Source organism: Spermophilus citellus (assembly GCF_964194105.1).
Source record: "Spermophilus citellus genome assembly, chromosome: 15".
NCBI classification, from domain to species: Eukaryota; Metazoa; Chordata; class Mammalia; order Rodentia; family Sciuridae; genus Spermophilus; species Spermophilus citellus.
The window spans coordinates 45,221,158-45,247,639 of record NC_138195.1 but is presented as its reverse complement, the minus strand read 5'-3'; the positions used below and the strand labels follow the sequence as shown (position 1 = coordinate 45,247,639).

Genomic DNA, 26,482 nt, shown 5'->3' with positions numbered 1-26,482 from the left:
GCCTCACAAACTGCATTACTGTACCCCATTTGACTTCTCTATTGAATTCTTCTAAACATTTAAGAAAAAAATACAAATCGTATCCAAACTCCTTTAGGAAAAGAAGGAATAGTACCCAATTTGTATTATGAAGCTAGAAGAATTTGACACTACAATCTGACATGGATATTACAAGAAAGGAAAATTGAATGAGCCCATATGGTAGAAATATCAAACAGGATATTAGCAAATCATATGTGCCATGCAAAATATAGCAAAACAAACAAAAAAAAACATTGCAGCTATTTCAATAGTGGAAAAGGCATTATAAAGAGAATAATATTTGATGATCCAGTTGGATTTATTCCAAGAATGCAGGATTAGTTGGTTACTTTTAGAAATCCATCAGTATAATTTATACACATTATCAAAAGAAAGAAGAAAAATTATACTATCATGTAAGTACATGCAATAATGTATTTCATAAACTTCCTTACACATAACGATTCTTAGCAAAAGGGACTAGAAGAGGCCATATATGTATGGAAAGACCTATAGCTAACATCATACTCATTGGCAAAAGACTGAAAGTTTCCCCACCAAGATCAGGAACAAAAAAATGCCTGCTGTTGCCACTTCGATTCAAAATACCAGGAGAAGCACTAGTTTGAGAAATTACATGAGAAGGAGAAATCTTTAAGATCCAAATTTAAAATGGATAAGTAAAATAATTTCTTTTCACATCTAAATAAATAGAATCTTCAGATTCTACTGAAGATTGTACACACACACACAAAAAAAAAACCCTCTTAGGGCTAATAAATTAATTCAGAAAAATTTTAGGATACAAAATCAACCATTTTATTACAAATGGCAGACTTGAAAGAAAAATGGGAAGAACAATTCTATTTATATCATAAAGAATAAAATAATTAGGAATAAATTAAGTCAAAAAGGCAAATGATTTGTACACTGAAAACTACAAAATGTTGCTGCAAAAATTAAATAAAGGAGATAAATAAGTGGAAAAACATCCCATGTTCATGGATTAGGAGATCAGATTATTATTAAGATACTAAAATCCTAATGGTGTGTTTCACAGAAATAGAAAAATCCATCCTAGGATTTTATATGAAGTCCAAAAGCACCCCTTAATAGACAAAATGATCTTGGGGAGGGGGAGAAAAATTGAAAGACTCATACTTTCTAATTCCAAAATTAACTACAAAGCTAGAATAATCAAACAGTGTGGTACATAAAGAAAGACATATAGATCAATGGAATAGAACACAAAGTCCAGAACTAAACCACCACATAAAGTCAATTGATTTTCAAAAAGGGTGACAAGACAATTTAATGGGAAAAGAACATTCTTCTTGATAAATAATGTTGGAAAATTGTACATCCACAGGCGAAAGAATTATATTGAACTCACTTTACACCATATTCAAAAATTAATTCAAAATTATTTAAACTACAAACTTCTTAGAAGAAAGTATGAGGGAAGAGGTCTTCACGATGGTGGAAGAGAGGAGGTGGCTTTCCTGCTGCTCCATGGCATGAAACCAAGAAAGCAGACAGAGCTTCTCAGCAAGTGAGGTCCTGGAAACCTAGAGGGACACTATAGTCAACAAGGTAGAAACTCTACTGCCTCAGATCCATTCTGTTATATGGATGGTAGGTACACAAACAACATGAAAAAGCAAGGGAACAAACTGCCTCAAACAAACCAAGATACTCTGATAACAAATCCATTGACACCACAATGGAAGAAATGTCAGAGAAGGAATTCAGAATGTCCACAGTTAAACTGATCTGTGAGGTAAAGACAGTTTAAGGAATGAAATCAGAGAGAAGATACAGGAAGTGAAAGATCACTTCAATTAAGAGATAAAGATTCTGAAGAAAAACAAGCAGAAAGTCTCAAAATGAAGAAATCAATAAACCAAATTAAAACTTCAAGTGAAATCATTACCAACAGACTCAATCGCTTAGAAGACAGTTTCAAGCAATGAAGACAAAATATATAATCTTGAAAACAAAGTTGACCATTGAGAAAAGATGTTAAGAGACTATGAACAGAACTTCCAAGAAATCTTGTATAACCTGTAAAGACCAAATTTAAGATTTATTGGGATAGATGAAGCCTTAGAGATTCAAAGGAAAGTAATGCACAATTTTTTCAATGAAATAATATAATTCTTTATTTCCCAAATAAAGAATGAAGTGGAAAATAAAATACAGGAGGCGTATAGAGCCCCAAATAAACAAAATTACAACAGAACCACACCAAGGCACATTATTATGAAAGTGTCCTACAAAATAAGTACAGAATGTTAAAAGCTGCCAGAGAAAAACGACAGGTAACATTTAAAGGGAAACCAATCTGGATCTCAGCTGATTTCTCAAACTAGACCCTCAAAATCGAGGAGGTGTTAGAATAATATATACCAAGCTCTCAAAAAAAAATGGATGCCAGCCAAGAATACTATAGTCATAAAAATTTAGCTTCAGAATAAAGGATGAAATAAAAACCTTCCATGATAAACAAAAATTAAAAGAATTCACAGCTAGAAAGCCTACACTACAAAACATACTCGATAAGATATTTTTTTAAACAGATTTGTTTTTTTTTTGAGAGAGAGAGAGAGAGAGAAAAAGAGAGAGAATTTTTTAATATTTATTTTTTAGTTATCAGCGGATACAACATCTTTGTTTGTATGTGGTGCTGAGGATCGAACCCGGGCCGCACGCATGCCAGGCGAGTGTGCTACCACTTGAGCCACATCCCCAGCCCCTTGATAAGATATTTTATAAAAAAGAAATGAAAAATAAAAGTGAAAACCAGCACAGGGAGGAACTACACTAAAAGAATAGTGACTCAGTGGAGAAACAAATTCAAAATTAAAAAAAAAATAAAATAAAATAAAATAAAGCAAAATGTCAGGGAATAAAAATCATTTCTCAATACTACCATTGAATGTAAATGGTCTAAACTCAACAATCAAAAGACACAGACTGGCAGGTTGGATTAAAAAACTAGACCCAACAATATTCTGTCTCCAAGGGACTCACCTCATAGGCAAAGGCATCCACAGACTGAAGACAAAAGGATGGGAAAACCATATCATTAACATGGGTCTCATAAACAAGCAAAGGTTTCTGTCCTCATACAGATATAGTGGACTTCAAGCCAAAACTGATCAGAAGGGACAAAGAAGGAGATTTCATACTGCCTGGGAAGTATACATCAATAAGACATAACAATCATATATGTTTATGCCCCAAACAACGGAGCACTTACATACATCAAACCAACCCTTCTTAATTTCAAGAAGTAAATAGACCACAACACAATAATCCTGGGTGACTTTAACACATCTCTCTCACCAGTGGATAGATCCTCCAAATAAAAAATAAATAAACTATAGAACTAAAAAATACAGTTAATAATTTAGACTTAACAGACATATATAGAATATTTCATCCATCAGATGAAATATTTTATTCTCAGCAGAACATAGATCCTTCTCTAAAATAGACCATGCCTTAGGCCATAAAGCAACTTTTAGCAAATACAAATAAACAGAGATAATACCTTTTATCCTATTAGATCATAATGGAATGAAATTAGAAATCGGTGATAAAATTAAAAAATAGAAGCTATTTTAACACCTGGAGGCTAAATAATACACTATTTAATCATGAATACAAAGCAGAAGAAATGAGGGATGAAATTTTAAAAAATACTTAGAGATAAATGAGAATAGCGATAGAACATATCAAGATCTCTGGGACACTATGAAGGCAGTGCCAAGAGGAAAGTTCACTGCATTGAGCTCATTCATTAAAAGGATAGAAAGTCAATGAATAAATGACCTAACATTACATCTCAAAGCCCTAGAAAAAGAAGAACAAATCAACACCAAAAGCAATAGAAGACAGGAAATAATTAAAATCAGAGCTGAAATCAATGAAATTCAAACAAAAGCAACAATCAAAAAATTGACAAAAAAAAGTTGGTTCTTAGACAAGCTAACAGAGAGAGAGAGAAAACTCAAATTACTAAAATTCATAATGAAAAAGAAAATCTCACAACAGATACTACTAAAATATGAAAGAAATCAGAAAGTATTTTGAAAATTTATACTCTAATAAAATAGAAAATCTTGAAGACATCAACAAATTTCTAGAGACATATGACCTAACCAAACTAAATCAGGAAGACATAGAAAAAATTTAAACAGATCAATTGCAAGCAATGAAATTGAAGACACCATCAAACGCCTACTTAGAAAGAAAAGCCCAGGACCAGATGCTCAGCTGAGTTCTACCAGATGTTTAAAGAAAAACTAACACCAACCCTCCTCAAATTATTCCATGAAATAGAAAAGGAGAGAACCCTTTCAAACTTGTTCTATGAAGCTAGTTTCACCCTGATACCAAAATCAGACAAAGACACATCAAAGAAAGAAAATTGCAGACCAATATTCCTGATGAACATAAATGTAAAAATTCTTAATAAAATACTGGCAAATCACATACAAAAACATATTACAAAGACAGTGCACTTTGATCAAGTGGGGTTCATCCCAGGGATGCAAGGTTGGTTCAACATACAGAAATTAATAAACATATGATTCATCACATCAATAGACTTAAGACAAGAACTGCATGATTCTCTCAATAGATGCAGAAAAAGTATTTGACAAAATATAGCATCCACTCATGTTCAAAACACTAGAAAAACTAGGGATAGTTAGAACATACCTCAACATTGTAAAAGCTATCTATGCTAAACCCAAGGCCAACTTAATTCTAAATGGAGAAAAACTGAAAGCATTCCCTCTGAAACTAGAACAAGACAGGGATGGATGCCCTCATTCACCACTTCTATTCAACATAGCCCTCCACTCTAGCCAGAGCAATTAGAGAGAAGAAAGAATTTAAAGGGATACAAATAGGAAAAGAAGAACTCAAACTATTTGCTGATGATGTGGTTCTATATTTAGAAGACCCAGAAAACTCCACCAGAAAACTTGTAGAACTCATGAATAAATTCAGCAAAGTAGCAGGATATAAAATTAACACCCATAAATCAATTGTGTTCCTATACATCAGTGATGGATCCACTGAAAGAGAAATTAGAAAAAACTATCCAATTCACAAATAGCCTCAAAGAAAATAAAACATTTGGGAATCAATCTAACAAAAGAGGTGAATGACCTCTACAATGAAAACTACAGAACACTAAAGAAAGAAATTGAAGAAAACCTCAGAGAGATGGAAAGATCTCCCATGTTCTTGGATAGTCAGAATTACTATTGTCAAAATGACCATACTACCAAAAGTGCTATATAAATTTAACACAATTCCTATGCAGGTTCCAATGACATTCTTCATAGAAATAGAAAAATCAGTCATGAAATAAATTTGGAAAAATAAGAGACCCAGAATAGCCAAAGCAATCCTTAGCAAGAAAAGTGAAGCAGGAGGCATCACAATACCAACCTTAAACTATACTACAGAGCTATAGTAACAAAAATGTCTTGGTATTGGCACCAAAACAGATGGCTCTAGATACACTCTAAGTGTATCAGGGACTTAGGCATTAGATCAAAGACTCTGCACCTACGAGAAGAAAAAGTAGGTCCAAATCTCCACCATGTTAGCTTAGGAACAGAATTCCTCAACAAGACTCCAAAAGCATAAGCAAAATTAAAAATCAATAAATGGGATTGTATCAAACTAAAAAGCTTCTTCACAGCAAAGGAAGTGATCAAGAACATGGAGAGAGAGCCTACAGAATGGGAGAAAATCTTTGCCATATGCACCTCAGCTACAGCATTAATCTCCAGGATACAAAAAAAATTCAAAAAACAGCATCAGAAAAGAAAAAAACAAAAACAAATAAACCAATCAATAAAAGGACAACGGAACTTACAGACACTTCACAGAAGAAGAAATACGAATGGTCAACAAATTATGAGAAAATGTTCAACATCTCTAGTAATTAGAGAAATGCAAACTAAAATTACACTGAGATTCCATCTCCAATCAGAATCGAAACTGTCAGGAATACAAGTAACAATAAATGTTGGCGAGAATGTGGGGAAATGTACACTCATGCATTGATGGTAGAACTGCAAATTGGTGCCACCACTCTGGAAAGCAGTAGGGAGATTCCTCAGAAAAGTTGGAATGGAACCACCATTTGACCCAGTTATCCCAGTCTTTGGTATATACACAAAGGACTTAAAAATCAGTATGCTACAGTGATGCAGCCACATGGATGTTTAAAGCAGCTCAGTTCACAATAGCCAAGCTATGGAACCAACCTAAGTGCCCTTCAGTAGATGAATGAATAAAGAAAATGTGGTATATACACACAATGGAATATTGCTCAGCCGTAAAGAAGAATAAAATTATGGCATTTGCCAGTAAATGGATGGAACTAGAGACTATTGCACTAAGTGAAATAAGCCAGTCCCCAAAAATCAAAGCCAGAATGTTCTCTCTGATATGCAGATGATGACTCAAAATAGATGAGGGGGAGAGAGGAGTGGGGAGGTTCACCATATTTGACCATGTTGTGGGAGGAAGGGAGGGGGTATGGGAATGGGAAAGACCGTAGAATGAATTGGACATAACTTTCCTACGTTCATATATGAATACATGACCAGTGTAACTCCCAAGTTATATTCCATGTATGCTTGATATGTCAAAATACATTCTACTGTCATGTATAACGAAAAAGAACAAATAAAATTTTTTTAAAATTTTTAAAAAGAAAATATGGGGGAAATCTTCATAACATTGTATGTAGCAATGATTTTTTGGTTATGACACCAAAAGCACAGGCAACAATAACAACAAAAAAGATATTTGTATCCGTTAAAGGTAAAAAAAAAAAAAAAAAAAAACTTTGTTTATCAAAGGACACTATCTAGAGGGGGGAAAGGCAGCCCATGGACTGAGGGAAATATCTGTAAATCATGGATCTGATGAGAGATTAATAACCAGAATATAGAGAGTTCCTACAAGTCAACAACAATAAAACAAACAACTCAATTCAAAAGCAGGCAAAAGACTTGCTTAGACATTTCTCCGTAGAAGATATACAAATGGCCAAGGAACCCAGGAAAAGATACTCAATATCACTAGCCACTGGGGAGATGCAAACCAAAGCCACACCCAGATGCCACTTCATGCCCATTAGGTTGGTTATTATAATAAATATCAATAAGGGGTAACAAGGTGGGGGAGGAATTGCAATCCTTGTACATTGTTGGTAGAATATAAAATGATGTCACTTGTTAGGGTCTGTAAACAAGTCTGGATGGCGCCTGGCATTTTGCCAGAGGGAGTGGTTTGCAAGCCATTAAGTGTGGAAATTCCTTATTGGTTGACTGCTGTATCTAGTTTATGTTAATAAAGATAAGCTGTGTGGAATGTATATATACCCCTCCTGTCCTACAATAAACGGCTCCCACTCCTGCTGTATCAATGTACACAAGTTGCTCCTCACCCCCTGGTTATTTTGCTGCAGCCGGACTGCTGCAGTCACTGCTAAGGAAAACAAAATGGCAGTTCCTCAAAAAATTAGACATAGAATTACCATATTATCCAGGAATCCCACCCTCATCTGTATACTCAAAAGTAATGATGGCAGTAACTCAAACAGGTATTTACACAGCCACATACTTGGAAGCATCATTCAAAATAGCCAGAAAATAGAAACTATCCAAATGTCCATCAACAGATGAGCAGATAAATGAAACATGGTATACACATACAATAGTCTATTATTCAGCCATAAAAAGAATAAATTCTAATGGGTGAACATGGATGAACTGTGAAAACACTATGCTAAGTGAAAACAGCAAAACAAAATGGCAAATCCTGTGCGATTTCCACGTACACACAATGTCTAGAAGAGATAAATTCATAGCAACAGAAGATGACAGTGACTGGGGCTGAGGATGGGGCTCAGTGGTGGAGCGCTTGCCTGGCAAGTGTGAGGTCCTGGGTTCCATCCCCAGGACCCCTCCCTATGCACACACCCGAAGAATTGCCAGGGGTTGGAGGAAGAAAGAATAGGGAGTCGTTTTTTCATGCACATAGTTTCTCTTAGGGATGATGAAAACGTTTCAGAGGTGGACAGTGGTGGTGACTGTACACTGTGATTATGTATACACTGCCCTGAACTGTATGCTTAGACTGGTTCAAGAAGGGGCAGAGGGTAACACAGTGGCAGACAGCTTGCCGAGCATGCACAAGATCCTGAGTTCAATCCCCAGCACCGCCCCCCCCAAGAAAAAAAGATTCAAAGCATAAACTTCATGTTGTATGTGTTTTAACCATAATTTAGGGGAGAAAGGATTAGGTGAAAAAATATTAGGGTCTCACTAAGTTGCTAGGGCTGGCTTTGAACTTGTGATCCTAATTTGATCCACTGCAAAAAAAAAAAAAAAAAACCTACAGCAAACATCAAACTCAATGGTAAAAGACTGAAAGCTTTTTCTTGGATATCAGAATCAAAATAAGAAGGCTCATTACCACCACTGCCATTCAATATTATGTTTGAGGACTTAGGCATTGCAATAAGGCAAGAAAAAACATAAAAGTCTTAGAAATGAAGACATAAAACTGTTATTTATAGAAAACATGATCATGTATGTTTTAAAAGCTATCAGAACATGTAAACTACCAAAACAAATAACAAGTTTAGCAATGGTTGTAGGAGAGTAGTCAATCAATATTTTTAAAAAATCAACTATGCTTTTCTTTTTTTTTTTTTTTTTTTTTTGGCACTGGGGATTAAACCCAGGGACCCTTAATCAATGAGCCACTTCCCAGCCCTTTTTATTTTTTATTTTGAGACAGGGTCTCACTCAGTTGCTTAGGGTCTCACTAAGTTTCTAGGGCTGACTTTGAACTTGTGATCCTCCTGCCTAAGCCTCCTGAGAGCCACAGGGAGGACAGGCATATATCATGGTATCCGGCTCAACTGCACTTCTATATGACAAATAATTAGAAATGAGAAAAAATCACAATGTTATCAGAAAAACATAAAACACATAGAAATAAATCTATTCAAAGACACGTAAGACTGCTACACAGAAAACTAAAAAGAATTCCTAAAAGAAATTTAAGATTTAGACCATTTGACCCAGCTATTCCTCTTCTCAGACTATACCCAAAGGACCTGAAAACAGCATACTACGGGAACACAGCCATATCAATGTTTATAGCAGCACAATTCACAATGGCTAAACTGTGAAGCCAACCTAGATGTCCTTCGGTGGGTGAATGGATAAAAAAAATGTGGCATTTATACACAATGGAATATTATTCAGCACTAAAAAAGAACAAAATCATGGCATTTGCACGTAATGGATGGCGTTAGAGAAGATTATGCTAAGTGAAGTCAGCCAATCCCCCCAAAAAACAAATGCCGAATGTTTTCTCTGATACAAGGGGGGTGACTCAAAGTGGGTAGGGAGGGAGGGCATGGGAGGAAGATTATTTCTAGATAGGGAAGAGGGGTGGGAGGGAAAGGGAGGGGGAAGGGGATTAACAAGGATGGTGGAATGTGATGGTCATCATTATACAAAGTACATGTAAGAAGACTTGAATTTGGTGTCAACATACCTTATATACAAACAGAGATACTATAAATTGTGGTATATATGTGTATTTAGAATTGTAATTGTAATGCAAAAAAAAAATAGTGCATGTGTAATGGCATAATTTGGCATGAACATACTTTATATACAGAGTTTTGAAAAATAGTGCTGTATATGGGTAATAATGAGTGTAATGCATTCCACTATTGTCATGTATTTAAAAATAAATAAAAGAAAGAAATTTAAGATCTAGACAAATAGAGGAGTATTGCATTTGTGGGTTGCAAAACTCAATATTATGATGATGTCAATTTTTGTCAAATCAATGGGCAAATTTTTGAGGCAGTCTCAATCAAAATCTCAGCAGGGTCTTGTGGAATTTCAAAAGCTGATTCTAATATTTATATGGAAATGCACAGAGCCAAAAATAAACAAGAATTTTAAAGAAGAACAAAGCTGGAGGATTTATAGTATCAGATATCAAGACCACAGAAAGCTTATATTGATACAAGGTCAACAAAATATCATTAGAACTGCATATACATATGTGTATGCCAACACACACACACACACATACACACACACACACACACACACATACACACACCCACTGTTCATAGCAGTCTTTTTTGTGATAGATAAAAACTGGAAGCCAGGTGTGGTGATACATGCCTGCATCCCAGCTATTCAGGAGGCTGAGGCAGGAGGATCACAAGTTGGAGGCCCACCATGACAGCTTAGTGAGATCCTATCTGAAAATAAAAGATAAAAAGGCCTTGGGATGTAGCTCAGTGGTAGAGAACCCCTGGGTTTAACATCCAGTACCAGAAAAGAAGCCTAGAAGCAATTCAGTTGTCTGTCAACAGTATGGGTAGATTGTGAGACTGTGGTATATTTACACTATGGAATGCTATGCAGAAATGAAAATGAACAAATGTTGACTGTACACAAGACCAATTCACAACAAGTTGAGTGAAGAAAGTATCACGAAGATTGCACACTGTGTGATTCAATTTATACAAACCTAAAAATAAGGCTGGGGAGGTAGCTAAATGGTAGAATGCTTGCCCAGCATGCTGTAGACCCTGGGTTTGATCCCCAGCACCATAAAAAATAAATAAATACATAAGCAAAATGAACCTGTGTTCATTCTAGAACGGGCATTAGAACACAGGAGAGGAGTGACCTTTGAGTAATATGACATAGCTTCCAATAATCCCTTTTGTTGGCCTGGGGAGGCACTTAGATGGGAATGGTCACTGTGATCCCGTGAGCTGGACACATACAATTTGTAGGCCTTTCTGGATGTTATACTTCAACTAAAAGTTGCCTGAAAATTTCCTGGTCAGTTTGGCACCAACATTAGTGCTACTAACTGCTTATCCATCCTGGCTCCCTTCTGCCCCCCTACCAGGGGCAACACAGTGTTAGGGAGGGACACAGAGGAAAGCCACAGCTTGGGAACAAGAGGACCTCCCCCCAGGAAGTCTTCCAGGACTTCTCTTTTCAATCCACATAGGCTTTTTGGGGAGGGGCGGAGGGTAATGGGATTGAACTCAGGGGCACTCAACCCCTGAGCCACATCCCAGCCCAACTTTGTATTGTATTTAGAGTCAGGGTCTCACTGAGTTGCTTAGGGCCTCGCTTTTGCTGAGCCTGGCTTTGTCTCAAGTTCCTCCTGCCTCAGCCTCCGCAGCCACTGGACTGACAGGCTACATCGTCTTTTTCATAGATACGATTGTTACTTCTGTCACCCCAGAGACCGTGAGCTCCCAGGACTCAGGAGCTGAGAACAGTAACATAAAAACAAAAATAACATTTGTTGGACAGTGTCAGTGTGTCCCGGAGTTTGTCACCTCCTGAAGGTCTGGTTCCCAGGCCAGACGGGAGGACAGTGGGCCCTGGCCACAGGGCCTGGGCTCCCGAGTCTCCGGGAATCAGGCTGAGCTGCAGTGTGGTTTGGGGAGGGTCCCTTTCCAACCCTGCCCGGGAGGGTTTGGAAGCTCCCAGGGTCAGGTCTCTCTGACAGCACTCAGGACAAAAGGGGGAGTGGAGGTCAGGGGCCACTGCTCCTGTCCCACCTCCAAGCCAGGGGTCAGGAAAAGCCCCTGGAAAGAAGAGCCCTGCTCTGGGAATGAACTGACCTCTGCCTCCCTCCACCCCTCACAGACTCACCACAGGTCTCCAGGGCCCACCTCTGACCCCCGCTGCTGCAGTGAGCTCCTGTCCCTTGCTCTTTAATAATAGGAGCTTGGCTCTGCCTAGGGACATCCTCTGCCTGCCTGGGAGGTTTGGGGGCTGCAGCAGCGTGTATCAGGGCTGGCTGGGGGGGCCAGGGTTCCAGGGACAGGCACTTAAAGTGGTGGCCCCCAGAGCATTAGGAGGGATAGACAGGTATCCCCGCCCCTCACATCAGACAGCTCCCCCTTGTCAGAGCCGAAGCTTCCAGAGACAAAAGGCCTGCCTAGGAGGCTTCTATTTCAACTGTGGCCAGAAATAGCCCAGAGAGGAGGGCCACCTTGGCAAAGATGACATGCCTCTCTACACCGGAGACCAGGGGCAGAGCTGATGCTGGGCCCAGCAGGCAGACCTGGAATACACCTGGGAGCAGGGCACCAGAGCTGGCCTTCTACCCAGCCAGCACACCTGCCCAGACACACCTGCTCAGACACACACACAGCAAGCACACACAGCCCAGGCCTTCTAGGTCAACGCCAGAAAGGAGCGGGAGCTGTCAGGAACAGTTACTTGCAAGCCAGGCATTGGAAAGGAAAGGAGGAGTGGCCAGGCATGGTGGCGGTGCACGCCTATAATCCCAGCAACTCAGGAGGCTGAGGCAGGAGGATTGCAGACTCGAGGCCAGCAATTTAGTGAGGCCCTAAATGACTTAGCGAGACCTTGTCTCAAAATAGAAAATAAAGGGGGCTGGGGAGGTGGCTCCGTGGTTGAGAGCCCCTGGGTTCAATCCCTGGTACAAAAAAAAACTATAACTGAAAGGAAAGCAGGAAGGGGGAGCTGAGAAGCCGAGTCTCCTCCAGGCCTTTCCCATTCCCTCTGCCCTTGGCCCTGACACCCGGGCAGGTGGCTCCTGGGGAAGCTGTGAAACACGCAGGTGCAACGAGGTCACCTACTTAACAGCCTCCCTCCCGCTGTATTATTCATGGGCTCCCTTCTTCCGGCAGGAGCTCCAGTTTCCAACAGCCCCTGGGCGAGCAGCAGGCCTGGCTTGGCAGGTCAGCCGCTGGCCGGTCCAGCCCACAGAGGCGCCCCACGCTGCGCACCAGACACCCTGCCCTCTCCCTCCCAGGAGGGAGCCCCTGGAGAAGTAACTCAGTCCCCAGCAGCGCTTCTGGTGAAGCCAGGCACAGGAGGCTGAGGTTTCCAGAAGGAGCCACGACACACCACCACCCGCCGTCACATGCACACACTCTGAAGTGACTGTCCCAAACACGGCCCTCAGAATAAGTGTGGCAGCTCCTGCAAGGGCCATGCCTTACCCACTTCTGTATCTGGCATGGTGTCCCACGAAGAGCAGGCGCTTACTAAACCTCTGCTGACTTGTCCCTCTTCCCAAAAAGATGGACGTCAAGCTGATAGGCGTGAAGAACACGCCTGAGCCCTTGGAAAGGTGGCTCTCTGGGTTTGGAGATTGCCGTGTTATTTAAATATCTACATATATTTTGTAAATTCCACGTAATTTAAGTCATTGATAGGGTGACAATTAATAAAAAGGCCACATGTGTATTTATTTACCATGACTGACATGCACCACAGTTCACGCTGCCACGCATCCTGTGGACTGACCCCTTGAAGGGGCGTTTTCTTTTCCTATTTTACAGATGTGACACTGATCCTGAGAATTCAGGTGCTTGGGTCAACACAGTCTTGTTGACCTGTCCACACGGGTCCCACTGCCTCGTGGTTGCCATGTGCACCAACACGATCCAAATACAAGACCGGATTCTCTAACAAGGTCATTAGGGCCAAGACCCAGACAGTCCCGCCTGGGGACAGTTTAACATACTCGGCCAGAAACACCATGGGCAGCTCTTGAGCCATCCTGGCCAACAGCAGAGAACACCATGAGGCTTTTCATTCATTCAGCAAACACTTATGGAGCCCTTACTGTGTGCAGGCACTGTTCTAGGCTCCTGAGTGTCAGCAGGGGACGGGGAGGGGGGGGAGGGCTGGGACAAATGTCAGGACCCCCTGCATTCAACACCCTAATTTTACAGACAGGAAGAACTGAAGTATGTGGGCTTCCCAGGAGGGACCTGCCCTGCTGAGAGGCCCCTTGCTAGATCCCATAGGGTTTTTTTTTTTTTTAAGAGAGAGTGAGAGAGGAGAGAGAGAGAGAGAGAGAATTTTTAATATTTATTTTTTAGTTCTCGACGGACACAACATCTTTGTTTGTATGTGGTGCTGAGGATCGAACCCGGGCCGCACGCATGCCAGGCAAGCGCGCTACCGCTTGAGCCACATCCCCAGCCCCCCATAGGGTTTTTTAAAAAAATTTTTTTGGGGGGGGGGCTGGGGATGTGGCTCAAGCGGTAGCGCGCTTGCCTGGCATGCGTGCGGCCCGGGTTCGATCCTCAGCACCACATACCAACAAGGATGTTGTGTCTGCCGAGAACTAAAAAAATAAATAAATAAATATTAAAAATTCTCTCTCTCCTCTCTCACTCTCTCTTTAAAAAAATAATAATAAAATAAAAAAAATAAAAAAAAATTTATTAGCTACACATGACATTACAATGATCTTGGCAATTCATACTCCCATGGGGTTTAAATCACCCTCAGCCTCACTCTCTTGCACCCCGTGGGGGGTGCTGTAGGCACCCAGATGTTCAGCCTCAGCCAGGGTCAATGACAGGTGAAGTCCAGAAGCAATAAACACACACCCCCCAGGGCCAGACGGAAAGGGGCTGACCCAGACCCCTGTCCAGATCCTGATACTGCCCATGAACCTGAAGTGGGACCTCTGTCCCTTCTGAGCTGTCCCCCACCGGGCTCAGCCTTCCCGAGGCGGGGCAGTGATCATGATGAAGGTCCAACGCACAGGCTCAAGCCCACCCCACCAGCTGCTAGCAGCAGGGCTTTGGGCAGACTGCTCAACCTCTCTGTGCCTCGGATTTATCACCTATAAAATATGGGAACAGCAGGCCCCATGTCCTGGGGTTGTCACATGGAGCAGGGGAGGTATTTCAGGTGAAGTGCTGAGTGCAGGGCCTGACACACAGTAGGTGCTTTATAAATGCTTCTTGTTATGACTGCCAGCTCTGATACTAAGTATTTGACAGAGGTCACAAATTGGCCATCCACAGGCCACCCACAGCTGAAGGGTTTTCCTCGTGACACCCACGTCCTGAGGGCAGGGGACACTGACACTCAGGAGCCTAGAACAGTGCCTGCACACAGTAAGTATTTGCTGAATGAATGAAAAACCTCATGTGTTCTCAGATCTTTGAAGTAATTGCTAACATTTAAACTAGGGAGATTTTAACTGGCTTTATATTTATAATATGGATTTCTGGACACCTTTGAAGCATCAGAGGGTCTGGCCAGCCTAAAAGTTGTTCTGCCCACGAGCCTTAGCAACAGAGGCAAAACGGTAGCAGCAGCGCCCCCTTTGGACAAGGTGAGCATGTGCAGTTGCCCCAGCACCTGTGATAGGCACCTGCAGGTCCACCCTAAGCCCAGGCCCAGTCACAGTGAGGAAGGTTTACCAGCCCCACAACACATACCCATGAGAGAGAAGACAGGCCTCCAAGCTGGCTCAGCCCCACATGACCCTGTGGTATCCAAATCCCCTGTCGACAGGACAGGTCTGCAAAAAATGTTCCATGTTGACCCAACTTTCTACATTTTCCAGTGGCCTGCCTGCCGGCCTCGCCCCCATGCTTAGAAATCTCCAAAGTGCAAGCCGGGTGTGATAGTAGTGCACGCCTATAATCCCAGCAGCTAGGGAGGCTGAGGCAGGAGGATTTCAAGTTCAAGGCCAGCCTTCGCAAGGCCCTAAGCACTCAGCTAAACTCTGCCTCTAAATAAAATATTTTAAAAAGGGCTGAGGATTTGGCTCAGTAGTTAAGCACCCCTGCAATGCAAAAGGCCAGGGGAAGACAGACTTCACCCTTATCCTGTCACACGCTTCTCTAAAATATGTTAACCATGGCAGGCTGCCCTCCACGTAAGTCCCTAGTGTCCCATGGAGAGGGCACATGGCATTCCACACACTGCGAGCGTGGTGTCTGGTGCTGGGGGTTCTGAGGGAGACTGAGTGGAAGGCCTCTAGAAAACCAGCTCACAGTGAGTCCAAATCAGGATGTGCTCCACGTGCAAAATACACACCTGATCCTGAAACTTCCTATGGGAAAAAAAGCGTCAATCAATTGTGATATCGATTACATGTTGAAGCAACAACATTTTGGACACACAGGATAAAGCAAAAATCAATTACCAAAAGTAATAGCACCTGTGTCTTTAACTTTTTGCAAGTGACAACTAGAAAATTCAGAACTCCACCTGTGGCTTGCATTAATTTCTGGTGGGCAGGATTGCTGTAGATTCTCAGCATGAGGCCCCAGCGACGAGACAGAGGCTGGCACATGCTCAGTATCGGATGGCTGGATGGCTGAAGGAAGGACCTCTCCGGATGGCAGATGTGGGGCCCTAAGCACAAAAGAGGATGGATTTGGAAGCCACCCCCCTCACCTGCCAGCATGTTCTGGCTTTTTGATGGCTTCAGACCCATGTTTCTCCAGCAAGGAGAAAGCCCGAGACCCCCACGGAGGGGCAGAGAGACCCCCGCTCAGAGTTCCGTCTGCTTGGTTCTCTGAAAATGGGCTCAGCACAATCCTGGCTCCAGAAACGAAAGGCAAATCGGCTTCTCCAGATCCAGGGGCAGCTCAGAGCAGGAGAAGGGACGTGGGGCCTGGGGGCAGTGGTGGCTGGCATCCTCTCTCTGCAGGGCCAGCCAGTGGGTGTCTCTGGAGGGACTTGGAGCAGACTCGCCTCAACCCTGGCGAGGCAGGGAACAGTCAGCGTTCCTTGGGGACAGGACTAGTGATACAAATGGACACCCATCAGGGTCACAGCTGCCCTGTCCCCTCCTCCTCCCCCCCGCCCCGGCTCCTTGTTCTATTTCCCTTCCCCCTTCACTCCACTGGCTCCCAAATTACAGCCTTCTCTCAGCAACAGACACAATCAAGGTAGCACGCGGGGCCCTTGTCACAAATGGCATCTCAGGTCCTCTCCAAATGGAAGATGGCCTTTAAAGAGGATGGCAGGGCCGCTAACAGCCTGCCTCGGGAAGACGCATCTCCAGGAAGGCGCGGCCCACAAGAGCCTCCTCCCTCTCCCGATGATGATCTGCAGGAAGCTCAGGGGCACTGATTGCCGGGCCTGGGCTGCTGGGCCCGCTGGGGCAGGAGGAGCGGGACTCTGCCCTTGACCGGCCACCACCCCGGCCAGTTCATCTCAGGGCTGTGAGTGGGCCTCCCTGCCTCTGGGCCTCAGTTTCCTCCACTGTAAAGTGGCAGAACCAGCTGGGCTCTGGACCTCTCAGTCCCTGAGAGGAGGTCGCAAACACAGATGGCCAAAGGGGCCAGGAACTAGCACAAATGGTAAAGCGGGTCAATATGAGGTGACAGGGAGAGGTAGTGACTGTCGAGAATTGAGGGCTGCAGACTCACCCAGAGGCACCTAAGAGGAGGCTGTGGGCAACACTCACGCATGAAGGAACCACAGCAAAGTCAGAGGCAGTCACTGGGCGTGGAATGAGATGGTCTGGGAGGGACGTGGTGGGACCCCCCCCCCCCCCCGCAAGGTGCTAGAACCTCCTGTGTCTCCTTGGCGGGGATAGGAGGGATCACACAGGTGCACCCATGTGTGGAAATCCACCACTAGCATTGGGGGTCTGCTCACCCCCTGATATGCACAGATTCCTCAATGAAAGAATTCTTAAATAAAATTAAAGCGATAACCGCCACCCAGCGCCAACCAACAGCTGTCAACCGAGAACCTGGATCAGAGGTCACCAGTGGTAATCAGAAATGCCCAGATATGGGCTTTCATATGAATCTGCTGGATTTTTAAACGTTATCAGCAAGTAATTCCCGATTACAGGACTAGCGATACAAATATTGAGTGTACACACGCACACACTCAGTCTTCAGGCAGAACTGAATTTATGAACTTAGAAACTGTCAAGCTCTGAAAATCAGGGGAGGTTTCACCTCTTTTGCCAGAACAGAATGTGCCTAACACACAACTAAGTAAAAAGGGAAATAAAAAAGTAACCATATTGTGCTTTATATACTATGTGCCAGGTTTTCTATAGGCCCACCTTGAGTCTGAGAAGCAACTGAAAATTATTTCAGGTTTCTTTATTTTGTTTTTTTTTTTTTTTTTAAGGTACTGGGGGGATTGAACACCAGGGCATTTAACCACTGTGCTGCATCCCCGGCCTTTTTTATATATTTTATTTAGAGACAGGGTCTCGCTGGGTTGCTTGGGGCCTCAGGCTAAATTACTGAGGCTGGCTTTGAACTTGTGATCCTCCTGCCTCAGCCTCCTGAGCCGCTGGGATTACAGGTGTTCACTACCTTGCCCCACAATTATTCCCATTTTACAGATGTGGAAACTAAGGCCTGAGCAAAGCTTTATGCCAGAGCCAAGGCTTCAGAGCTCAAGAGCAGAACTGTTGTCCAACCCCAGTTCTGCCTGCCCCCCAGCTGCCTTATAAAAATCATGAAGGGAAAGAGTGATGATCAAAGTCACAGCTGGCCCTGGAGGGGTTTTAGAACAATATAAGTGCTAAAACCAAGCACGGTGTCACCCTCAGCCACACAGCCTCAGAGAGTCTTTAACATTTTCCACTCCCCTTCTACCAGCCAAGGGACCTTTCCCTATCTGAGTGTGACACAGCCCCAAGAGCACAAATCCTGAGGCTCAGAAGTACAGACCTACCTCGGAGCCACTACAGGACCCAGCAGACCCCACTCCCCAGGACAGTACTAGATCACACCTCCCAGGGGAAGACTAGAAAGTCATCTTCTTGTGGCACTTCTTCAATATGCCAGTTTCTCACTGACAGTGAGGTTGGTGACAATGTGCATTTCCTGCCCTATGGGACTCCATAGAGCTATTTGCATACTGAATCCAAATAAATATGGCCCATAAATGTTCTCACGTTTTGTGAATTTGCTCTTTTACAAAAATTTTTGTAGACATTCATATCAAGCTATAGAAATTTCCGGCACCCCAGAAGCACCTCTTGTGTCCTGGTCATGAGAGTCCCAGGGGAACCATTATTCTGACATCTGTCACATAGAAGGGTTTTGCCTACAGCTGCTCCTTTTCTAGGAGCCCTTCGGTTCTCCACAGTCCCCACCACTCCCTACTGTCTTATATCTGGCCCTGCTTTACCCTTTGTCTGCATCCTAGCCCCTCGAGGCATGTGAGTTTGAGGCCCCAACTCCAAGATCACGTGCCTACAGCCAGGAGTCTAGCAAGATGGGCACCAGACTCTCTCCTTGGGAGTAACCAACATGAACAGTTGGAACTGCTTAGACACAGAAGTGCTTAGTGTGCCGATGAACACCTAGTACTAGGGCTGGAGAAGGCGGAGGGCCATCACCTGACAGTACCCATTCAGTTCCCCAGTGATGGAGCACCCACTCCCCAGTGTGGTGGCCCCCTGGGGAGATGAGGAGGAGAGACACAGCTTGAGCCCTGGGGATAGCACCCTGCAGAGCAGGGAGAAGCATCATCAAGGAAGGACAGTGAGGGAGGGGCACAGGCTGGGAGGAAGCCCTCCCCCACCCCCCGGGGCCCAGAAGGCTCCCAGGAGTCCTGACTCTAGAGCAGTGTATACCCACCAAATGTGCAGAAGTACAGATTCTTCTGGAGAACTGGAGAATGCACCCAATCCCCTCGCCTTTTCCACCAAAGGCAAAATACTCCCATCCTAAAATAACCCATCCAGCAGGGTCTCATTCACAAATGACCTTGCTCACCTACTAATGACAAACTGGATGGGCCCAGTACTGAGAGGAGCTCAAATCAAAGCTCAAAATAAAACAAAATGAATAATAATAAAAAAAAAAACTATCATTGAATAAGACACCAATCAGCCCAAAAGCAATTAATTTTTAAAACCATCTATATACATGGAACACTGAATGTTTTAAAACCCGAAGGTTCAAGAAAACTGTAAGACTTTATTCACTAAGCCATTTAAAAAAATTTTTTTTAGTTGTAGATGGACACAATACCTTTGCTTTATTTATTTTTTATGTGGTGCCGAGAATCGGACCCAGCGCCTCACACATACTAGGCGAGCACCCTACCACGGAGCCACCACACCAGCCCATCACCTAGACATGTTAACTCATTGATTCTCAAAGCAACGAAAGAATGCTTTCACATGGCGTCATGCTTTGTAAGACTCATGACCACACCAGTCTGCATCCTCAGCTTCTCCTAGGCACGTGGCACCTGGCAGAGCTGCCCTCTTCCTGCAGAGGCTAGCTGAGGAGGAAATGGTGCTCTTTTTGGCAGGGCTAGGGTGTGGGAGCCACATGATGGCCTTCCATCTGTGACACAGGGCTCCACCAGGCCTCTGATCCAAATTTCAGGCCAGCCTGGGTCATCATCATCATTTCTCTAGAGGACCAGGGGGTGTCCTACCACCAATCCTTGGTATCAACCTCAGAGCTTAGGACCTTCCAGGGCAGTAGAGGTGGTATGTCCAGTCCAGGTTGGGGGGTGGGTGGAACCTAGCCAATATCTCCCCCTGCGTGGGCCGTCCCAAGTTGGCCTGAAGCAGCTCTCCCTCTCCAGATCCCAAGGCCACCCATCTGGGAGGAGTAGACGAGATGGAGAAGGGTTGCTTCATTTCTTCTGCTTCCGCCCCAGGAGCCCTGGAGGCAGAGTGTGTGCAGTAGGCTCTCTGTCCCCCTCTTCCAGGCCCGTGTGCACCTACATCAAGGTACTAATTGCATGGACAGTTGAGCTGACACTTGGATCTGCTTAAAGGCCCCCCAAACACAGACAGCCTTGTGGCATTATCAGGTACAACCTCGAGAAGCCAACAGCAGATGGTTAACCTAACTGTAGCACAAGTGTCCAGGCGAAGAAGTTTCATCTGGTTCTCACCCTGGTGTTCAATCCATTGCCCTGTTCGACAGGCTGCCCCCACGAGGCTGTGCAATGCTCATTCCCTGGAAAGCTAAGTGCACCTGCATTCCTAACGGGCTCCTAGGTGATGCAGACGCTGCGGGTCAACTCAGAGCTGCAAGGTGCCGTGAGACCTCCGCCTCCCAGAAAGAGGTGCATTTTAAATCAGCACTTCAGAAAGGTGCTCTTTAAAACACTGAGCTCAAAGAAATGAACCTCAAATGGTAACGTGACAAGGTAAGGAGGCTGTAGGGTGGGGCAGCTATTTGGGAGGCAACCAGGACCATCAGTCACCATAACCTCAAATCAAGCACTCTGATAAGCAGCTGTGAGGAGCACAGCTATTTACAGCCCAGGAAGGCCAAGGCAGACCTGTGGTTGGGGCCACCAAGGCCAGGGCACTGGCTGGGGGCCTCCCACCCTCGCTGTTCTCCAGCAGCAGGGCAGAGTTTCTGTTCACACCAGTCACTTCTGTAGTGCCACCTTTTCAGTTCAAGGTGTACTCTAGCTCTCTGCCATGCAGGCAACTCGGCCTTCCTGCCCTGCCCAGCCCTGGAGAAACAGCTTCAAACATGGCTATTTCTCCAGCCAAGGTGCCCCTTCCCAGCCCCTCCTCAGCAGTGACATCTGGCCCCTCACCCTCAGGTGCAGACCGCAGTGCGCCTATCCCTGCACCAGGAACCAAGCATTCATCCAAGCCAGCTCTCCCTGACCGTGGGCTGACTCATCGCCACCTTGCACCTGGCCCCAGTCAGTCTGGAGGCACCCACTCCCACCCCACAGCCTAATTCTTCCCTATGCAAGGATCTAACTCCACCCAGCACACAAACACATATGCGCGCACACACACACAATCCTTGTGTCTTCCCAGTTTATTTCAAATTCAAACTGGGTTGGGGGCACTTGCTAAGAAGCTGAAAGGCTAGGGTCAATGTCCCTCTGGTCCCAGAAGGCAAGTACTCTGAAGAGGCAGGTCTGCTTCTGTGTTACTCGGAAGGGTGGAGGCGTGTTCCTACCCAGGAAAGGCTAATTTCCTCCCGTAGGCCCGACAGCAACAGGGCTGGGGCTGGGGTCGCCGAGATGCGGCGGCTAGAGGCAGCAGGGCACTGGATCTCCGTTCTCTGCACAGAGGCAGGGGCTCCAGGTGCCCGCTCCAGGAAAGAAGGCATTGAGTGCCCGCTGGTTGGCTCTGCCGCCACCCTGGAATGCGCGGACTCTGCACGAGTCCCGGGCTAAGCTGCCGGGAGAAGAGGAGTAATGCTCCCGTGGCGAGCCCCTGGGGACCGCCAGCCACCGCCACCACCACCGGTTAGCCGGCCAGCTCCAGGGCACGGAAACAGAGAGTGAGCCGCCGCACGAGGCTCTCAGCGCTGCGAGGGGCGCGACTTCTCATGGTGGGACCGGATTGGGGAGGTTACAAGAGTCCCTTGGGGTCTTCCGCGGGCTTAGGAAGGGGATGAGGGGAGAGGAGAGCTACGTGATTGTAGATTCCTCCAGCGCCACTGCCCACCCAGCCGTGGAGGTGCGCCACGCCCCATATCCACGGTCCAAATAGGGACCCAGAGCCCAGAAGGGACTGGCTTGGATCCTAACGTCCTCTTTATCCCGGAAATTCTTCCCTCCCAGACCTGGACCCTCTCTGTTGCGCTTAGAGAAAGGCACCTGAATACTCGCGGTCCCGGAACAAGGGTGGGGAATGTGTGCGTGTCCTCCCAAGGCCAAGGCGGAGGGAATTAGAGTTCCCGGGAATTAAAGTTGCCGCGCGTCGGTCCGCGGGCTCGGAGCGAGGCGCAGGGCCTGGGCCAGGGGCCTCCGGCAGGAGGCCCCGGGCGCTCGCCGCGGGTGATGGCCGCGACGGGAACAAGTGGCTTGGCCGCTGCGGTCTCAACCCGCGATCCAACTTTCCTGCCGCGCGGCTGGCGAACAGCGCGAGGAAGGGAGGAAAGCAGGGAGGGAAGGGGCGGTGAGCGACTCTGGGTACCGTGTGCGTGAATGGAGCGGCGCCCCGCCGCGCCTCGGGCTCTCCTCTCCGCCGGATCGGCCCCCGCAGGCCGCCTGCTCCGGCCCTGGCCACCGCCGCGTCTCGCCGCCGGCACGAAGGCTCATCCGCGGTGCGCCGGCCGCTCTCCGGTCCCTCGGGCCGCCCGATCGCCGCTCGCCGGCTGCAACTTCAGGCGCGCCGCGGACTCGGACTAGGCGCACACCGAACGTCCCGAGGCTCTGCACCCCCGCTCTCCATTCCCGGGGCCGGCCGCCCCGCCCCGCCGGCTCAGCGCCCGGCAGCCGTCGGACGCCTTCTCTGGCCGCGCATCGCGCCAGCCGCCCGCGCCCCTCTCTCCTGAGCCACAGCCGGCGCTCAAGTCCGCGATCAACTTTCCCTCGCTGCCTCCGCCCCGCTCGGCCCCCGCCCCAGACCCCGCCTCCTGACGCTCCCTCCCGCACCTCCGCCGCGCCCAGCCCCGCCCGCGCGCCTGCACGCCCCCACCCTGAAGCGCAGCCGGGACCCCAGGCCCCCGCCCCACCGCGCCCGCGAGGACCCCCGGGAGCGGCGCAGAGCCCAGCTGAGAACTCAGAGCATGAATATTTCAGTGCTGGCGGAGCTGCCCTCTGCCGATGTCATGGCACCGGCTGCTGTGGCAACTCCACGAATCCCCCAAAGGGGCAGGGAGGAAGCCCGCGGAAGCGGCCGCAGGTGTGTGTGGGAGCGGTGCCCGCTGGGCCCAGCCCCGCAGAGGGGTGCACAGAGGGTTGGGGACCCGGCCAGCCTCCTGCGCGCTCCGCGCCTCCGGCCGAGTGCAGAAACGCTCCCGGGAAAACGAAGCGAGCGAACGGGCGCTCGGCCTAGGTGAGCCCGCGCCATCTGTTGGCTTTAAGCGCCCCCTCTCTGCACCCAGAGTCGCTGAGCTAGTCCTTGGAACTGCTTGGCCGAGCATGGCTCCAAGCAGCTGCCTGTGCCCACCCTACTCATGAGCTCCTTCCCTATATGTCAGAATGACTCCAGATGCTTAGAAATGGGGGACACCGAGTTGGAAGAGAATCTAGAGGAGACCTAGGCACCCTCACCCTAAGAGAGTCCCTGCTGCAGCTCCCTGAGTGATGGTCTGCCAGCTCCTTTTGCACACCTATAGGTACAGGGACCTCTTGACTTTGAGACAGCTGGATCCAGGGAAAGTCTTATTCAGGTAATTGACGAGGGTTGTTCCCTGCCCTTGATCTTCATTTCCCCGGGCTAAACATTCTGAATTTTCTTTAACTCTTTTCCAGTTGACAGGATTTCTGGACCTGTCACTGTATGGGCGAGCATAATTGATAGTAGCTGCCTGGAGCAAGGCTCTGGGCTGAGTCTGTCTGAGCCTCCAGTCATTCTACCTATCTGCCACACAGCCTTTCTGCAAGGTCCTGTCATTTTCTCATTCTCATGGTGAGAAAGCAGGCCTCTGGAGGGCCAATAACTGTCCCTATGGTGGAGGCAGGAAGTGAACCGGAATCTCTGGGTTTCCAGAACTCCACTTCTTTAGAGTTCATTCACTCATATTTGCCACTATGTGCTAACTCACTGAGGTGGGTTCTAGGAGTATGGTCCTGTGCCTCATGCTCTGAAAGGGAATAGACCTTGGCTAATGAATCATAAATAGCTGAAATATAGCCAGAATCATGCTAGGTGTGGTGAATGGTGCTTTAACATACCTGGGAAGTCTTTCTTGGTCAGGGAAGACTTCTTGGAAGAGGAGACCCCGCTGAGATCTGAAGGATAAGCAATGGAGGGAATGGAGTTTTAGCAGGAGAAATAGTATGTGCCAAAGCCCTGTTGTGGGTAGTAGCTAGCAGGAAGGGAAAGACGGCCAGAGAGGCTGGCGGGCAGAGACGGGGGGCATGCGCAGGGAACACCAAGGGGTGAGTCGGCCCCCATGGGGCTTGCCCTTAACCCTAAAGGAAAAGGCTCCAAGCAGATGGCTGGGGAGGAGGCTGAGGGGCAGGAGTGTTATGATCTGTAGTTATAAAAATAGGGGTGCACTGGGAGGTGGGATGACAAGAGGAGTCTGCTTCCATTAAAAATGTTTACTATGTGCCAGGATATTTTCTAGACCAGGGGTCAGCACATGGCTGCCCATTGGTCAAATCCATCCCATCACCTGTTTTTGTAAATAAAGTTTTGTTGAAACTAAAGTTTCAGTGTCTCTCAGACATACCTATGGTAGTGACTCCTTCCATGCTACAGCCACGGAGTTAAGGAGCTGTAGACTGCACTATCCACCAAAGAAAAGCATTGACTAGCTGACCCTTTACAGAAAAGGTTGGCAGTCCTGTGACTGCAGACCCGTGGGTACGTCAGTGAGCGGGAAACACAGATCTCGGCTCTGATGGAGCGCACCTCATCAGGTTGTCTCGGTTGCCATGGTAATTGGTGCCAGAAGCCTGGCATGGCCGGGGCAGGGGTGGAGGAGTGCTGGGGGAGGAGGGTGAAAATCTATAGGACTAGCAAGGGAGTGAGGCTGGCCAAGAGGCCAGTGTCAAGGGGAAGCCTGCCCAGCCTCTGGCTGGTGGAAGCGGGTGGACGGGGGCTGTTTCCTGAGATGGGGCTCCCAGTGGGAGGGCCACACAGGAAAATGGGCTTGTCCCAGATAGTCTCGGTTTTAGACAGAGAGGTGGAGCTGGGTATCAGGAGATCTGAGTTCCCAGTTCTAGATCAGCTGAAAGGTTGTGGGGCTGGACATGGGACCCCTCAGGGCCTGGTGTTCCCATTCATAAAATGAACATGGAAGAGTTTCCCAATGTTTTGCCAACCTTTACACCTTCTTTCTTTCTGATTTATCACTATCGCTTTGAAGCCCTGACTGCCCAAAACTGTCTGCAAACCATTTTACACGTGAACAAAATAGTACTGAGTCCAGGGAGGCCATCACCTCCTCAGATGTGGACATCATGCTTCTGTTCATAGGATTCCTTGGCAGCTACTTTGATTCCATATGTATTTGTCAAGTCCCCACTTTGTACCAAGCACTAGGCTTTGTACCTGACACTGGGGCGTCAGGGTGCAACCAGCCTATAGAACCACTCTGAATCTGTAATAGGGGAATTAAAAAACAAAAAAGGTGGCTGGGGTTGGGGCTCGGAGGTTGAGCACTCTCCTATCATGTGTGAGGTACTGGGTTCGATTCTCAGCACTGCATATAAATAAATAAAATAAAGTTGACAACTAAAAAAATATTTAAAAATAATAATAGTCTAGCAGGGAAAGAGTGACCAAAGAGAGAGCATGATTCATTCTCAAGAGGTTAAGTCCAAGAAAGACTGCCTGCAAGGAGATGTCCGAGCTGGGTTTTGCTGGGATCACTGGGAGTTGCACAGATGGAGACAGCACAGTGGTGTTTCAGGTGGTAAGAACAGCATGTGCCAAGGCCCAGAGGTGAGTACACAGACTCCCTGTGAAGAGCGTGGAATCCTGGATGTGAAGAGCAGTCTCACTGTTCTGTGCGTGTACCACACAAAGCAGGATGGGGATGTGGGCAGAGAACTCAGAACTGGGGAACAGAACTCAGCCTCTGTCCTCTGAACATGCAAGTCAGGAGTTTTCAATCTCCATGAGATGAATTCCTGGAATTTTAGCCTCTTTCCCATTTGGGGGTTTCTATTCCCCAAGCCGTTTCAGAGCTGTTCCATCAACAGCTCCCAGAGTTCTCTCCATCACCCCTTCC

General features: G+C 46.5%; 1 protein-coding gene across 14 annotated transcripts in view; it reads right to left on the bottom strand.

The window, feature by feature from the left end:
* CDH23 (cadherin related 23) overlaps nucleotides 1-23,149 on the bottom strand; it is a 381,002-nt gene extending 357,853 nt beyond the window's left edge. For 3 of the 14 annotated variants that reach the window (XM_081267119.1, XM_081267138.1, XM_081267129.1), the window contains exon 1: nucleotides 22,768-23,149. The gene's annotated coding sequence lies outside the window, so the exon portion shown is untranslated. The remainder of the gene's footprint in view (nucleotides 1-22,767) is intronic. The other 11 variants (XM_081267124.1, XM_081267122.1, XM_081267123.1 and 8 more) reach the window with 9 other exon arrangements.
* Between the last annotated feature and the right edge of the window lie 3,333 nt (nucleotides 23,150-26,482).